Raw genomic sequence first — 17,973 nt, 5'->3', positions numbered from 1 at the left:
GTGAGCCTTGTCTGTTAAAAAGTGACAGTGCAATTTTCATGATATGATTATTGTGTCGCTTATTTGTAAAGTCATGAATGCTGTGAGTGACGTCTGCCTTGAATGCTTTTTCAGTGTGTCCACATTTCGTTTTCCGATCAAGTTATTCCGCCTTAGTCAATATTTGTTTGCTTGATAAAGAAAACAGGTGTGGGGTAATCTTGATTTTCACTGTGGATAATTTGTTTCACATCGTTTCATCTATTCTCTCATTCAAGAGTTATATTTTCTCAGCATCTCAAGATCCTTATTTGTTGAAGCTTCAAACGTTTTTCATTGAAGGGATTCATATAATTAGCTGCAATTTTGGAGCCAGTGTCTTGAAAGCAAACATGGCTGCCATTGTACGTCTGCTCCAGTATTCATGACAGGCCTGGTGACAAATCTTGTTAGAAAGAGATAGTGAAAAAGCAGGAAGCTTCCCAATGATTTCCACCTGAAGAAGCGGAATGATTTATTTACTTTTTGTATGTGGGTGAAACAGGAGAAGACGAGACAGCCTTGAATTAATGCAGTGAACTTTTCTGAGAGAGATAATCTTCACACTTGTTGGTGAAACACATGTAGTTTACAGCACTGTAAGCGATGAGACTAGTCAGGTGGGGGTCTGATTAGGAGAACCATCTCCCTTGTGATAGTAAAACTCCAGATTGTTTCTGCTCTGGCATTGGGAGGGACCTATTTCTGGGAATGACTTGTCATTACCAATAAACTGGAATGCCTTGTATTTTGCTGAGCCATTTATAGAAATTGTTAGCCAATGAAATGCCAGTAAACATATGTGGGACACTAAATAGAGAATCTTATTGGTTAGTAAAATTGACATGTTTTCACCTTTAATTAGACAAACTGGCATTGAAAAGCTATGTTCATGTCAACTGATAATCATTTTTTGATTACATAGCATGCCTAAAAGTATTAATTTGATTAAAGAACATAGTCATGATAATTAAGAATATTAAATTTTAATCAATCTGACCTTGTTACATTTTTAACTGTTATTTATGATACATTCCTGTGGTGATTTCTGTGAATAGGACATATTCAAAAGTACATGTATTTAACTTCCCAGTGACCATCACGGTAGAAAGGACAAATGTATCTCTATGTCTGCTTATATACTACTTCCCATCAAAGGATGCTTAGCAGAAGAATGAAAATTGTCTCATCAGTTCTTCAATTTCTGTTTCATTGGCAAATATTCAATTTGCAGCGCATAACTATATTTTATATTCAGAAATATATATTTGACTTGCAATAAAAGGAGCTTTAAATTTCTTCCTCAGGGATTATTATATGAACTGGATATCGGTCAGGATATATGATATACTCCATGATCATCATGATATTTAATACACCAGATGTCTGTCAATATATATACCATGACCTTATACATTAATAGCAATTATACAGGTACAATTTCATGTATAAACTCAATTTGATATTTCATAGATTTAAGCAACATGACCCTTTCTCTACTCTTAAGAAGTCTCTGCTAAAAGCAGAGTTGATTGTTCGGTTCCAACTGTATCAGGGTCATGTGTTTTTGCAACACTATCAAATCATCATGACTCCAGGTTATTCTTGAAAAGGCGAGCATATCCTGTTCCACTAATTGCACCATCAAAAAAACATGTGCAAAGGCAAGGCATTTTCTCAGATCTGGTTGTTTTGTGGAGTAGTTTGATAGAATGGATTTCATGGTGTACTTCATAAACAATGAAAGATAAATTATTAAGAATAATAATTATTAATTTATAATGCACCTTTTCCATGTACAAGACACATGCTCAGAGCACTAACACACAATCTGATTATTACTATCCTGGATAACCCAAGCTGCCTGTGAGGCACTAAAAGGTTAATAGTCACATGACTTTTTCCACCGGGTACCCATTTTCTCCTGGGTGAACAGAAGGAAGTTTGAATAAACTCACTTGCCTAAATTCAAACTTACATGGACTGACTGACTGACTGAGTTTTGGTTTTACGCCGCTTTTAGCAATATTCCAGCAACATTCCAGCAACATCACGGCGGGGGACACCAGAAATGGGCTTCACACATTGTACCCATGTGGGGATTCGAACCCGGGTCTCCGATGTGATGAGCGAACACTTTAACCACCAGGCTACCCCACCGCCCCCCTCCCAAAATAACCCATAGAAGCAAATGGTGTGTATTGTACACAAGAACACATATTAATAGGCACAATGTATAAATAAATTTAGTCAGATATTTCACATTTCAGAAAGTGATTTATAGGCTTATTTTTTTCTCTTCCTGCCTTTAAGCAATGAAACTGGTCTGGCCCTAAGATGTACAGACTGTTATTCCTGCTACCTACCCTCCAGCTTGGAAAGTTGAAAAGGTGCTCTCAACATGATCATGATATTGTACACATTGTACCCATGTGGGGATTCGAACCTGAGTCCTCAGCGTGACGAGCCAACGCTTTAACCACTAGGCTACCCCACCGCCCCTTCAAACTTACATGGAAACTTGTCCATCCCCATATACTGTCTTGTACTAAATAGATACCAATCTGTATTCACGTGAAGACAACACCATGAAATCTTAGAACATGATATTGATTTCATACATATATATAACTCTAACTGGGTGTTCAGAGGACAGAATCTCCTTCAGGCTTATGTTAACAGTACAAGACACAAGACATGGCCATGGCTCAGTCAGAAGGCATGCAGTGTCATACACCATATTATCGTGAGGTCCTTTTGTGTATTCAACAACATGTTGTCATTTCCTGTGGCTGTCTCACGACACAAAACACAAATCGTGATCAGCGACAATATCCATGGCATGTTCCATGAAAGATCCCACTCAAGGCTTCCAAAGAGGATGCTGATCACCGCACAGTTATTTTGTGATGGATGAAGTTGGAGCTGATGCCTTATTGATCTCATGACAGAAAAGGGGTTTACAATCATCGCTATTGAACACTACATCTTTTTTCACAAATATTGCACGATTCTGTTCACAATTCATGATTGACAGAAAGCTTTAGAGTAGGGCGGTGTTGATTTAAGGGGGGATTTTGCATACTTTTCTTTCTAATATTTCTGTTAGAAATGCTATTATGGTTTGGGATATTTTTATGATGCTTATTTCTTATCTGATGTTTTAATGAAGAAATTATCCATATAACAGAAGGCAGACATGTGGTTATGTGAATATACTGAATGACAAAAGTAACTATGAGAAATGTTTCAATCCAAACACTTCATCTTTGAATATATATTTTTCTACAGTGAAGATAAATATTTTCAATTTGAAAAGTAAAATGTTAAATTCTTTAAAAAAAATAATTCTATTTCTCAATGATTTTTCCACACAAGTTGTGGGAAATGTCTCTTCAGTAGATAGGAGGGAAAGTAACATTAGAGGGGAGTGTTTTATGTTACAGTTATTAACTGGTGTAAAAAAATCATTTTGATTTCATAATGTTTTCAATTTGAAAAGTAAAATGTAAAATTTGTTTTAAAAATATAAAATTTTATTTCCCAATGAGTTTTCCACACAGGTTAATACAAAATGTTTTTTCAGTAGATAGAAAGGAAAGTAACATTAGAGGGGAGCGTTTTTTATTACCCAAGTCTATAAAAGCTCACCTTTCCAAAGTAAAACAGAAGCATAACTGCATTGTATAATGTTAAATAAAACTGCTTAACTGGCACCTAAACCCGGAAAATAAATTTGTATTACACGCAATATCATTTAAGTAATACAATCTGTCACTGATTGTAATTAAAATGGATTGTTGATAACATTTTCACTGAATAACATGTTAGTTCTCAAATAACAAAATGATGGACCTGAGCCTTTGATCATTTGTTGTACAAAAAATGTCGACAATTACTGAGCAGATAGATATATGTTTCTAACCATTGTTATCAGATGACAATAGATTATTGCCTACTGTAGAAAACCAATTGATAATTTCAAGTTTACAAGGGATAAAATTCCATCAATATTGATAAGCAAAAAGTCTTGTACCTAATCTATTAACCTGAATTGAGTAAGATTTATTAGTTTCCACCTGTCTAAACAAACCCGATAATTACTTGATGACATACCAGGTCATTTAACAAATAAAGTTTTTTTGCCAATTAATTCCTGTCAGACAATCATAACAGAAATAAAACACTTTATGAATTATTCAGGCAGGAGTGCAGTAAGAACATGTTTATTGGCAAAATGCTGTAAGCAAAATAATTGAAAACATTACACCTGAACAGCCAGGTTAGGTGAGCAAGCACAGGAAGTCTCACCTGGAAACCTACCTGAGCTGTAAAGGTGAAGGCTGATTGCTGGTGCAAGGTTAAGGTCGTATAGCAGTCTCCATTGATCTGAGCTGAGTTATATTTAGTCAGGCAGAGGGATTTTCTGTCACTGTACGTTTAGGTACGGAGTATAGAAGCTGTGTGAGTTGTTCCAAGAGTTGTGTAAGGTAGGTGGACAGTTATGTATGACATCTGGTTGTTACTGGTCCAAAACACATGTGGGGTTGTAGCACATGTTTGTCATTGCTGGTTTTAGGTGTAATTCACAGGTGTGTAGCAATAAAAATGTGTGTCAACCTGTACAATATATACATATGAGTCACAACTGTTACTATTCATGTTGAGTGTTGGGTCCTATATGTCAGATTACTGACTTGACCCGCTTGCATACTTTGGCAATCAGGTAAGCTGCTAACGACCTTACCTGGCTGGCAACACAGGTAACTGATAACGGAAGGGATGCGTGCTTGACTGAGTTTACAGGTAGGACTGAATCAGGCGGGATATTCCTCAGTGGGTTTGTATTCAGGTGGTGTAATGGAAGCTTTTAAACCCGAAGCAGTCAAGATATTTTTAGCTCAGAGAAACAAGTGAATGGAGAGATTTTTTAATTGCATCTGAATGTCTTAGTATATGTTTTACTCACATGAATAATAATTCTTGGAAGCTGCTAATTACATTGATTATTTTTTTTATGCAAAATATTGGCTAATTATTTTTGTTAAATCTTTTTTGGTGCATAAAAGTACTTACTGCTCATGAGTTTCTGTTTAATGTGTTGAGATTTATTCCATTTCTTATATATACTATGTGGCTAAGTACTACAAATTATAGAGATAATGTCAATTTTGAATTAGATTGTTTCAGTGGGACTTTGTGTCAGACAGAATTGGCTGTAATTGGTGTTAGTCTTTCAGTTTGTATAATTCCACTACTTTGAGATCCTGATCAGAAATATGTTTGGGAACTGGAGTACACCTGATGAAGAAGTCAGTCAACAAGAACCATATTACCACTATGTCACATTATTCACTTAACAGAGTCTATGTTGTCAGATAATAGATACTGATTTCTCTGGCTTTGGTATTAAATATTTTAATAGGATATTTGTAGGGGGAACAGCTTTTACATAGCTGGAATGGTTCTAAAGGGAAACCCTCCCTGTCAATGAATCACTCTTTCACTGCAGTGTGCTTACATTTATAGTCTGAACAAGTCAATAATATAATAGTATTAACATTTTACTCCTTTGTGAAAAGAAGCATGACATGGGGTGGGTCGGGGTTGGGTGTTATGATTTAATATTTATAATATAGGTTCACCATGAAGTTTCATTCGGGACCCATTTCTGGTGTCCCCCTCTGTGATGTTGCTGGAATATTGCTAAAAGCGGCGTAAAACCAAACTCAGTCATTCGGGACCATTGTGCGTAGAATGTTTATATCTTTCTACAGATCTCTGTAATTAGCTATCGAATTAATTCTCTTTCAACACCAGTGTTGAAATGAATATTGTATGTGTATTCAGATGCATATCAAGATGGGAATTGATTTGAGAACATAGTTTGCTTTGATTGTTCTTTTTATTAAATGTTTTTTTTCTTAACGGTTAGAACTTTTATCAATTAATCAGATGTACCCAACTGGTATATGTTCACAAGGGCAGATCCTCCATACTGAACAAATTTCACCTTTGGATACTGGGTCATTGAATAATTGATGCAGATAGAAGGTACTAAAATCACTTCAAAAAGAATGTAGGAGTTACAACTTACAATTTATACAGTACACAGTAATGTGGGCTTTTCAAAAAACATTTTTAAATGTTTTTTAGAAAAAAACTTGTTTAAGTTGAGAAGAAATAGAAAGTTAAGGTGTCGATACAATTAGGAACAGCAGCCGCCATTCTTTCAACTGTAGCCTGAATGAAAAATGCAAGAACACTTCAAGTATTCCATTCACATTTAAAAGTGCCTTTGAATTTAATTTTTTTCTGAAATATTTTAGACTGAGACTGACTCAGGAACATGTTTTGAACTCACAAGATGGGAGATGGGTATGAATCTTGGTCTGAAAGTACAATATTAATGTTAAGTCATCATTTGATGCACATAAATTACATGTTTGAACCATTTCATTGAAGCAGAAATGAGTCAAGTTATTTGACAAGATTGCAAGAACACTGACAAGTTTGCAATGCTAAGTCATCTCCTTAATATTACACTGGACCCTCACACACTTCTGAACTGATCATTTCCATAAGTCCCTATTGATGCATGGGCCTTGCAACAGCTGCAGCCACAACACCAACCAGGAGAGTTCACTCCACTTTAGCTGGCAGATCCTGAATGCCTCTCACGGCTATGAAAGAGGTCGACATTCATGTGTAGCATCACTTAACAAAACTCCCTTGCTGGCATCATGTAGTTTTTTCATGCCTATTGTGTACATTTTAACATAACTGGATAGCTGAAGGACGTCATCTAACTTGTGATTTTTCAACAATGTCAACTTGTAGTTATTTCGACAAGTGTTTTACACTGCAGTGATACTCTGACAGTGTAATATTAGATTATTGGGTAACTAGGTCGCAAGAATGTATGACCCAAACAACTCGTCCCCAACTGCTGTGCAAGTTTAAATTCCCTGTACCTGCCAAACAGCTCTTGAGATGCAAGTCAAGTCAAGTTGAGTGGCTAGTGGGCAATGAGTTGTCAGTGGACTGGGATCAAGCTACTGCAGAGAGCTACATAGTATTGAGGGTATCACACCAGATGGAGAAGCCTATCTCTGCTATTGATTCCATCATCGTATCAGTCCCTATCAGTGTTTGGCCACCTCCCAAATGACGAGGATGGTTTTGAGGGGTATGTTTGCCTGGGTTGAGATTGGCAGCCCCAAGTCCCCCAACAATAAGAGGAAACCAAAGATAACTCCTCATATTAACCCATCTCTGATTCACCTTTTGAAATGGTGTTTGCGATATCTATAATTCATAGAAGACAATCGGAAAGCTCAAGGGACTCATGCACATGAAAAGAGCTATCAGAATTTCCGTTATGTAATTTTTGAAAGTTGTGAGATTGTCATGTGTGTGGTGGGGCTGCTTGTTTGGTTATGTTTGCTTTGCATTAAAAGGTTATAGAGTCGATTCACTCACAATGATTGATCTGTGGCAATGCCCAGGCCAAAATTAAAGCATTAACTTGAAAGTATTTTTAGCATGGTGAGATGAGACCCTTTACTACTCCGATATAGACGATTACTTTGTATAAAGGTGACTGGCCTAAATTAAGTCATAAACTTCTCTATACTGATGGTATAAGACTTCTAATTCTAAGGGTGCGGTGGGGTAACCTAGTGGTTAAAGCATTCAAGCATCACGCCGAAGACCTGGGTTTGATTCCCCGACATGGGCACAATGTGTGAAGCCCATTTCTGGTGTCCCCGCCATGATATTGATGGAATATTTGCTAAAAGTGGAGTAAAAGCAAACTCACTCACTCACTCTAAATCTGAGTGGCATGTAGCTTCTCTAGACAGACAGTTTAATCCACGTTAAAATGTGGTACTTGTTGGTCCCTGTCTGGCGCTCGGCATTAAAGGGTACAACAACGACTGGTCGGCTCAGAGTCAGTATAATGTGTCTGAGTGGGGTATTCATGCTTCACTGCGGCATGGTATCTTAGTGAGCTAGCACTATAAAACCAGCTACAGTCTGGGCTAGTACAAGCAGCCACACATACACACACATGTACGTCATCATATGAGCGAAATATTCTCAAGTACGACGTTAAACCCAATTTCACCTCACCTCATGGACTGGCTGTAACATGTATACCACTGCTGACAGTGATTCTCCAACATAGTTTCAGCAATTATGGTAAAGAATTTAAATTCAAGCATACCTCCTTTATATTTTGAAATAAAAGTTTAATGTAAAGTGAAACTCAAGTTTTTATGTAGTTTCCTGTTTGTGGTATGCACACAGATCAACTTCATATTCTAAATCTGGAATATCACCTTGATTATTGACGTAGTGCTGCTGAACTTTACATGTTTGCTGAACAATCTTCAGATATGTCAGAACAGTAGTTTTATTTTATCCAGCTTATAAATAAATACTCACTGCAAATGGTATATGCTGCCAACTAAGTAGTTGTATTGCAAGTAGGATATTGGTGTGGTTGCAACACGTATTATGGTAAATAACGTCCTTGGATCATTTTGAGGTCAGCATGACCTACTGTACTGACATTTCCAGTGTATATGGGTTTGTTAACCATCAAACATATGTCCAGATCATCACTGGGGTTTTTTTGTCTGTCTTTACCAAGTTCCTTGTTCTCTGTAAGAATGGAGATTGCGTTTTCTAACTTAGACTCCAAAACAACATGCGTTGTGTACTTGTATGACCTATGTGAAAGAAAGCTTATGATTCCATATAGCATTTGAGAAATATGACAGTTGGATGTATGATAAAGGCCAATTAACCAATTCATATTTAGGGGTAACAGGAGAAGGGGATGAAGGGTTTTGCTGGGATTGAATCAAAGGAGGGATATATTTTCATTCTCTCCTTCAAGACTTTAAGTGTGTCTTCATGAAAACAACACATTTCATGTTCAGTGAAAAATTTCATTTTATGTGTCTATTATACTGTACAAGTTACCATCATTGTTAACATACATACAAATGTAAATTGTAAATTATGCCATTTTTCTTTCAAGTCTTTGCAGCATCAGTTGTTGATGTAGTTGTTGATGTAGTTGATGATGTAGTTGTGTCACCAGTACAGTGTTGTAATTCATTTGCATATAACAGAGGATCCAAACCAAGCACGGACATACCAGACATTTTACATCTCACTGTAGGGAGCTGAATGGCCGATATATCTTGAAGGTCATAAAGTATCACTTTATATAGACTTGCACAAGTTTATAAGGCAATAATTACAGTTTAAACAAACAATTTCTAGTGTGTGCGTGTGCATGTGCTATAATAATCTGACTGTTTTTAATCATTTCAACGGGCAGTGGATTAGCCTAGTGGTTAAAACATCCACTCGTTACGCCAAAGACCCGGGTTCGATTCCCCACATGGGTACAGTGTGTGAAGCCCATTTCTGGTGTCCCCCACTGTGATATTGCTGGAATATTGCTAAAGGAGGTGTAAACCATACTCACTGTTTTTTAATCATTTCTTTCACTTCTTTGATTCCTGCGACATGATTCAGGACCCGCAACCGCTGGAGGAACATGAAATATTCTTGTTCCTTTCAGCCGCTGTCAGAATATGAGCTCAGCAGCCTGTGTTGGTCATTATGAGTGATTGTGTGTCATCATGACCTCCTTGCATGGCTCGATGCTCATTTTATCAACCACTGGTTTGTTTCAAAACTGTTATGTACAGGCTACCATGATGTAGATGGAATATTGCATATTGTGGCTTAAAACTAGACTCAGTCACCAACTGAAGTCCGGACCAGCCACATAGCTGCTGGGGCTTCAAAATTCAGTGTATGTTACTCCTAAACAACACTCAAAGAAGTTCTTTTATTCCTTAAATAACTGGGATAGTTATAATCACTTGTATTCACTGTTGACCTCCTGTTTAGTTCATCGTGGCATTTGGGGACCAGGGACACTGATGTCTGGGGCACTGTGCCCCATGTTGTGTACAGTTACATCCCTTGAACATGCCAGAAACCTCCTGTCATAGGTTTGAATCCTGGATTTGCCCTGATTGTAGGTTTGTCAGCACCATATGTGTACTCATGGTGTACAACAAAGCAGTATACAATTGAGGCATCCATTTCTTCTCTATTTCATTCACGGAGTGGTGGGGTAGCCAAAGTGGTTCGCTCATCACACGAAGACCCAGGTTTGATTCCCCACATAGGTATAATGTGTGAAGCACTATTCTGGTCTCCGCCGCTGTGATATTGCTTTAAAATTTTAAGTGGCATAAAACTCACTCACACTCACTCACTCACTCACTCACTCACTCACTCACTCACTCACTCACTCACTCACTCACTCACTCACTCACTCACTCACTATTTCATCCAACATCAAGCTGAAACAATCTGTGCAGCAAGTCACTGATGAAGGATGCATTGAACCCACTCGTCTACTCCATGCACTTCTTGACCATGAATAACAACTACCCAAGTTCCTGTGGTATATGAATCTGGCAGTTAACTTTGATAAGTACTGTAGTTTCTTCAGCCATCTGTCAGTTTGCCATCGTTGTGTGCCAACTCATCTAGCAAGCTTGGATTATCCCAACACTCACTCAGCTGAAGTGTTCCCACGCCAGACAGCTAACACATTGAAGAGAATTACGTTTTACTTGTAGCGGTCATATCTCACACGATCGAGACAAATATTTCACAATATTGTCATCATATTTCAGAAATATTCACCTTTTATCTTGATTTAACTGCTCCCATTATGCTACTGTTATTCAAATCTGATGTAAGAACTCACATTAGTATCTCTGATGGAACTGTGGAGCTATTTTACTGAACATAAATCCACAATGTGTGAGATGAGTGTCACATGAATATTTCATTGTGCCAAAGTCTGAAGATATTAAGCATCAGACACTGTTTGGATAAATTCAGACTGGCTTGTTGTCAGGAACATGCTGTGTGTTGACTGTATCGACAACCTTTCCAGGAACATGCTGTGTGTTGACTGTATCGACAACCTTTCCAGGAACATGTTGTATGTTGACCGTATGGACAACTGTCCCAGATGCAAATGTGCAGCCATGTATTAGGGAGATCTGACTGCAAGGCTTGTAGAAATTTCAAACTAAAGGTATTGACAGAAATTATATGCTTATTCTTTCAAAAGTCACTGAATATTTAATTATTGTTATTCAAGAATAACTTAACTTTTAGATTCCCAAATCAATACCCAACATTCTACCTCATGTACATAGCAAGACAATTTCTTGATGAATTAAACCATATACGCGAAGTACATAGCATAACCTACCTTTCATGTTTCTAGTGATTCACAATCCAGTAGCAGGTTATGGACACATAACAAAAGAACAGTTCTATTTTCTTCAAATAAAACATTATAAATTTGAACATTTTCATGTTCCAATTTTGTTTTATTCATTTTTCATCAGTGTCATCATTATTTATAATTATTGGGGGTACAGGGGCAGGAAACATGGGGAGAGGGTCCCCAACCAACCACCAACTCTTAGATATGTACCTTCCCCAAATATTAATGCCTGTGTCTCAATAAGATCTCTGAAGTCAGCGACTAGTTGCCTCTGTTATGATATGATATTGTGATGACCGTAATGTTACTGTGGTAAAGTATGATGTTTCTATTCCAGCAGTCTCTCCATCCCAACAGCAACTGGACCATGTGTTTGTCTCAATGGTTGTGAAGATAATCCTCACAAACAGGCAGTAGTCACAAACAGCAGGAGTTGCTCCTGTGGGTGTGTGGCTTGCTATGTGACTTTACTGTGTAGTAGGGCATGATGGCCATGCATATGCTTGTGGGTGTCACCAAAATGGAAAAATTCAGCTCAGATCCACATTTGGTGTTCAAGTTTAGTTTTAGACATTGTTGTAGTGTGGTATGTCAAACTCGGACACTCTCTCTGGATAATATAGGTTATCATCAATGTAGGATGGATATGTGTTTCAATCTTAGCAGACAAAGCATCTTTGCCATCTTAGTCTCTGTGGGCTGAAGGTTGGGGCATCTACTAGACTAAGGCTTAGTCTCTGAATATATATAATTTTGATAGTAACAAACAAGCCCATTTATATTTAAAAGGAGCCCTAGAGAGACCAGAGATTCAGAACCTGAGGGAATCTAGACTTGCTTTATTTGGGGCTTTAGCACTGCAGAGAGGGCTTGGCAGTGGGGAAAATAATGTGGTTCAGGGACTGTGAGACAGACTAGGCATCTACCAACAGAGACAAATGATGATGGCACAATCTGGGCTAGATTTGCACAAGTCTCTAAGGTAATAATTAATATTTTAAATGATAATTTCTAAAAATTATTAATATTCCTCTAACAGCCTGGCATCCTTAGATGTACTGTCCATTTATATAGAATTGCCTCTTAAAGGATAAAATTACATGCACTATACATCCATAGGCTTAGCCGTCAGTACAGCTTGGAGCAAGGGTAAATCTAGGCCTGCATTAGAAGAAGCTATAAGGTGGTTCTTATTTTCACCCTGGAGTCTGCATGCTTTGACAAGTGGGGTATCTCACACCCAGTTTGCTACATTAGTACCATAATCTTAAATCTCACCTCACTTATATCTTTGAATAAGATCTAACAACATCCCCTTGTTGTAACAATTCAGTTATTGATTTTCAGTCTCATCAGTTGGTATCAGTCCATCATATGACAACAAAATATTCAGACCTGTGCTGTGTCTCATGTCCACTTACCTAATAGTATTACGGCAGTGCTGGATAGAAGACAAATTAATGGTATCAGGAATGACAAGATTTCCAAAGCACTTGGGTCTGGATTTACAATGTTTGGAGATATATAATCTAGACAAACAAGTTGTCCTGATTAATGAGGTCTGGTCTAATGAGGTTGCCAGATTAATGAGGTTGGGCTAACAAGGTTTCCAGATTAATGGGATCTGGACATTAAAATGTAGCTTTCTTGATTTTCTAAAGAGTAATTGTCAAGCAGACAAGGCTCCCAGTCTGTGTCTGGATTCACAGGTTCTCGAGATTATATGGTCTGGACTGTCAAGGTTTCCAGATTAATCAGGTCTGGACTAACCAGGTTTCTCAGTTCATGTGTTAGGTAAGGGCTAACCAAGATGAAACAAAATGTAAAACAACCTCTTTTTCATGTTGTTCTCAATAATTTATTAACTTATATCAATAATAACTTACTCAGAATAAGTCAATAAAAAGAACAGTAAACCTTGCACTGGTCATTCCCCTTAAATATTGCATTTTATTTCTTCATTTCATGTGACGAATAGTGCTTCCAAAATAGATTTCCAGAACTGTTCTTCATTTTGATAAACAAATTAATATTTTTCAAAATAGCCAAAATAATAATAATCATAAATATGATTGTTTTAGTTACATTTTGAGGCATAAATAAATGTTGAATTCCTCAGATTCAATCCGCCCTGTCTGGACAGACTCGTCATTGCTTCAGTAATAGCCATGTTTTTCTCTTTATTCTTGCAGCTATGATGCAAGAACAACTTCATAGTGTCCTGAATACATCAGGACAAAACAATTGGCAGCAATAAGAGGCCATAAAAAGTTAACTCAGTGACATTTTAAATGATTTTTTGTCAATTAAGCAGAATTGAAAAGGTCAACCAAATACCATACTACAATGCTGCCAGTACATGGAGGTTGCGGCAAGTATGGGGAAACATTAGCAGCAGTAGAAGATCATAACAATTAGCTTAGTGACATTTTGTAAACGTTCAAGTTAATGAACTGAAACCATGTGATGACTACAACTGTTTTCTTCATGAATGAGTGTGTGAGTTAGGTTTAACTCTTTCAAATGTGTTCCAGTTGTATGTTGGTGTGTCAGCTCAATGTAGAAAACCTGAAGTGACACAGGTCGATATTCTTATTGAAACCCAGAACAGTGGTTTGGTCCTGACAACCCATTCAACATTACAGTGATACACAAGGCTTCGAACCAACAATCGTAGGTTTCTGGCTAGTCTGGTTTCCTTTGACCATTACTGCAGTTGAATATGGTCATGTCGTCTTGACATGGTGAGTAAGTGAGTTTGGTTTTACGCCGCTTTTAGCAATATTCCAGCAATATCACGGCGGGGGACACCAGAAAATGGGCTTCACACATTGTACCCATGAGGGGATTCGAACCCGGGTCCTCGGCGTGACGAGCCAACGCTTTAACCACTAGGCTACCCCACCGCCCCTTCAAACTTACATGGAAACTTGTCCATCCCCATATACTGTCTTGTACTAAATAGATACCAATCTGTATTCACATGAAGACAACACCATGAAATCTTAGAACATGATATTGATTTCATACATATATAACTCTAACTGGGTGTTCAGAGGACAGAATCTCCTTCAGGCTTATGTTAACAGTACAAGACACAAGACATGGCCATGGCTCAGTCAGAAGGCATGCAGTGTCATACACCATCGAACCCAGGTCTTCGGCGTGATGAGCGAACACTTTAGCCACTAGGCTACCCCACCACTCTCTTGACATGGGACGGAAGACTGATGTGATGAAGGTCTCAGACATTTGAGGTCTTGGTAAATCTAGGATATGAACCTTCATGTACAGATTTCTGGTACACCTAAGGGACACAACTCTGTACAGGAACTTGCAGTATGTTAGGCAGCTGGGTGTGAGGTCTTGGTGAAACGGCAAGAACAAACACAGGGTAAATCTGGGACTTGATCTTGATTTGGTTTGGTTTGTTGTTTAACACCGCACTCAGCAATATTCCAGCTATATTGTAGTGGTCTGTAAATTATCAAGTCTGGACCACACAATCCAGTGATCAACAGCATGAGCATTGATCTACGCAATTGGGATATGATGACATGTGTCAACCAAGTCAGCGAGCCTGACCTCCTGATCCCGTTATTCGCCTCTTACGGCAAGCATGAATTACTGAAGACCACTTGTAATCCGGATCTTCATGTGTCTCCTTGGATACGAACCTACATATTCAGGATTCTGGTACACTAAGGGACACAACTCTGCACAGAAACTTGCAGTGTGTTAAACAGCTGGGTCTCCCATGACCGTGTTTGTGTAAGGGATAGGACACTCAGTGACAGGTATCATCTAGTGGTAATACCTCAGGATAGGAGATATACTGTCTCATAGAAGTGAAGGTTACATGCTTAGAAATCAAGTCATGTTTATACAAAACCACATGTGCTTCTAGAATGTCAACAGTTTTTTGGCGAGCCAGAGATTTTACCAGAATTTAATTCAATATCAGCGACACCATACTGTGAATTAAACTAGGGTGTCTACACAATTGATGTGGGTCTGATTTGATAAGTCCTGTCAAGCTGATAAACTGTCAGCCTCAGCCCTTGGGGGCCCATTTCCCACAAATATCATGAGGGAATATTGGTAAAAAGCTCACAGAAACTCGCACAAAGGATGGAGCGATCATGTTATTATTGGCTTGTTGATCTGCACCTGTCTCTGTGTCTGTGTGTGTGTGTGTGTAGATATTATATTCTGATCACTGCTTTCTCATGGCTTCTTTCCATTTAAAAATCTCAGTATTGTTGACCAAAGCAGTTTGACGTGCACTTGACTTTTGCTTCCAGCTACACGCTGTCACAATTCATTTATTTTTCGTTGACATCCAATTGTACATGACAAGGTTTCTGATGTCCATGGCTCACTCCCTGGTTGTGGTATTTCTGTGGTGTTACTCCGCTGGCAGGAGCAAGCATCTGTTTCTTGTGTCTGATCTTTTCTGTTATAGGTGGAGCATTATGGCATGATCCAGACATATCCGTTATCAGCAGAGTAATACAATTTAATGATCTGGACATATCCGTTATCAGCAGAGTAATATGATTTGATGATCTGGACATATCCATTATCAGCAGAGTATATGATTTCATAATATGGACATACCTGATCTAAACATATCCATTATGGCCAAGATGGTATGGTTTTGATGATTTAGACATATCCGTCATTAGCATGATAATATAGATTTTATTATCTAAATGTGATTATAGCATGATCCAGACATATCCGTGATTATAGCATGATCTAGACATATCCATTATCAGCAGAGTAATGTGATTTGAGTGAGTGAGTGAGTGAGTTTAGTTTTATGCAACACTCAGCAATATTCCAGCTATATGGTGGCAGTCTGTAAATAATCGAATCTGGACCAGACAATCCAGTGATCAACAGCATGAACATCGGTCTGTGCAATTGGGAACTGATGACATGTGTCAACCAAGTCAGCGAGCCCTTTTGATGATTGAGACATATCCATTATCAGTGTTGTGATATGGGTTCCAATCTACAAAGCATTCATAACATTTCGACCTGTCGTAAGTTTATCATAAGCTAATGGATGTAGGCTAATGGATCGGGATCATGGTTATTATTTTCTTGACATATCCATAAGCAGCAAAGAAATACAATAATCATTGATCTACACATATCCGACACCAGCAGAATATTATGGTTTTCATGATTTGGACATATTCCCTTATCAGCAGTGTGGTATTGTGTTTACAAAGAAAATATTTAACATATTTCAATCATGATGACCAGAATGCTAAAAATGTCCTTTGATATTTGTACTGATAAAAACAAAAGCCTGAAATTGCAAATGTTTGATGTCTCGATAACTGCTCTAAACAGCCACCAGAAACCAAATATGCCTTTATCTTACTTCCTGCATTCTAGGTTAATATCTTTCATACATTTTGCAGTGTACTGGTTTGGGTTTTTTAAGTGATTTTAAGGTTTGATATCAGTTCATATTTCCATTGTATTTTGATGGGAAATTGTACTTAAATATTTCATCATATTTCCAGCTTAGGGAGAATAACATTTATCACAGTTGGTTGTAAGTGATCCAGTTTCAGATTACTGTCATATTAGCACTTGAAGTATTTCAGCTTGGTTTTTTTAGATTTTTTCAGATTCTGCAAACACTAAAATATATGTTTGTTTTCTCAACTTTTGTATTTGTCTTTGCATGTATACAAAAATGACACAATCTGCTGAAGCTAGTTTGTTCCTTGATTCGATAAGCAAGGGGAAGGGTATCCTAGTCATCCAAGGCCCAGTATTTCATCTTGCAGAGGAGCTTCCCTTGGGAGTAGCATCTAACTAAGGTTTTCCTCACTATGTTTCTAAGTTTGTGAAACCATGCTCATAAGTTTATCAACGTGGTAAATGTCTATGTCCTGTATCACATTCATCAGATATGACATGACTGAAATGCCGTTCAAAGTGGCGGAATGTAATATACCACTAAAAAAAATGCTTTGAGGAACTCCAGATTCTTCCATAATAGAACAGTCAATCTATCAAGTGGGTGCAACAGCTTAACTATAGGGATGTAAATTGATTGGTAGTCCTTACCTTTTTATAGTGGCATTTCTATTGCATTTTTATACCTCTTACATTGTATTACGGTACAAACCTTTTGTTACCAAAGGAAAATGAGGTTGAATATCAAGTTGTAAGTTAATACCAGTGGAAAGATGTGTCTGTGTTTGTGGACCTTCCCTGCTGGCTCTGTTGGCTGTGTACAATCCCCCCGTTTGTTGACTGTTGACTAATATCATCACATGGTGGCAGCACAGTATTTATTTACCCTGTTCATTTGTATTCATGTCAGGTTGAAAGTATGTTGATTACCTGGGTCCTCGTGCATTACGCCTTCAGATAGCCAATCAACACGATCTTTGTTTAAACATTGTCTGCTAGTCCACAGAATGGTAGATGGTAGCAGTCGAGTCACTATCCCCTAGACGCTTCTGAATAAATTCCATGTGTGTCAAATTTCATTCATTTAAATGGAGTGTGTGATTAAACACTAAATGTCTCGGCTGACGTTACCTGAGAGCAGCGCAGTGGTATCAAGGCTGAGG

At 37.9% G+C, this 17,973-nt stretch overlaps 1 protein-coding gene across 2 annotated transcripts in view; it reads left to right on the top strand.

Moving 5' to 3' along the window:
* LOC124285348 (alpha-mannosidase 2x-like) overlaps positions 1-17,973 on the top strand; it is a 110,737-nt gene that overhangs the window by 65,512 nt on the left and 27,252 nt on the right. Inside the window, exon 1 of one of the 2 annotated variants that reach the window (XM_046721559.1) lies at positions 4,360-4,508. The exons of the other annotated variant lie outside the window; for it this stretch is intronic. The gene's annotated coding sequence lies outside the window, so the exon portion shown is untranslated. Of the gene's footprint in view, positions 1-4,359; positions 4,509-17,973 lie in introns of those variants that run through there. 2 annotated transcript variants of the gene reach the window in all.

This window comes from Haliotis rubra, unplaced genomic scaffold, assembly GCF_003918875.1.
Source record: "Haliotis rubra isolate DU_JTF1 unplaced genomic scaffold, ASM391887v1 Scf36, whole genome shotgun sequence".
Classification (NCBI taxonomy): Eukaryota; Metazoa; Mollusca; class Gastropoda; order Lepetellida; family Haliotidae; genus Haliotis; species Haliotis rubra.
Note: the sequence above shows the minus strand (reverse complement) of the source record. Positions and strands in the feature narration are given on the sequence as shown.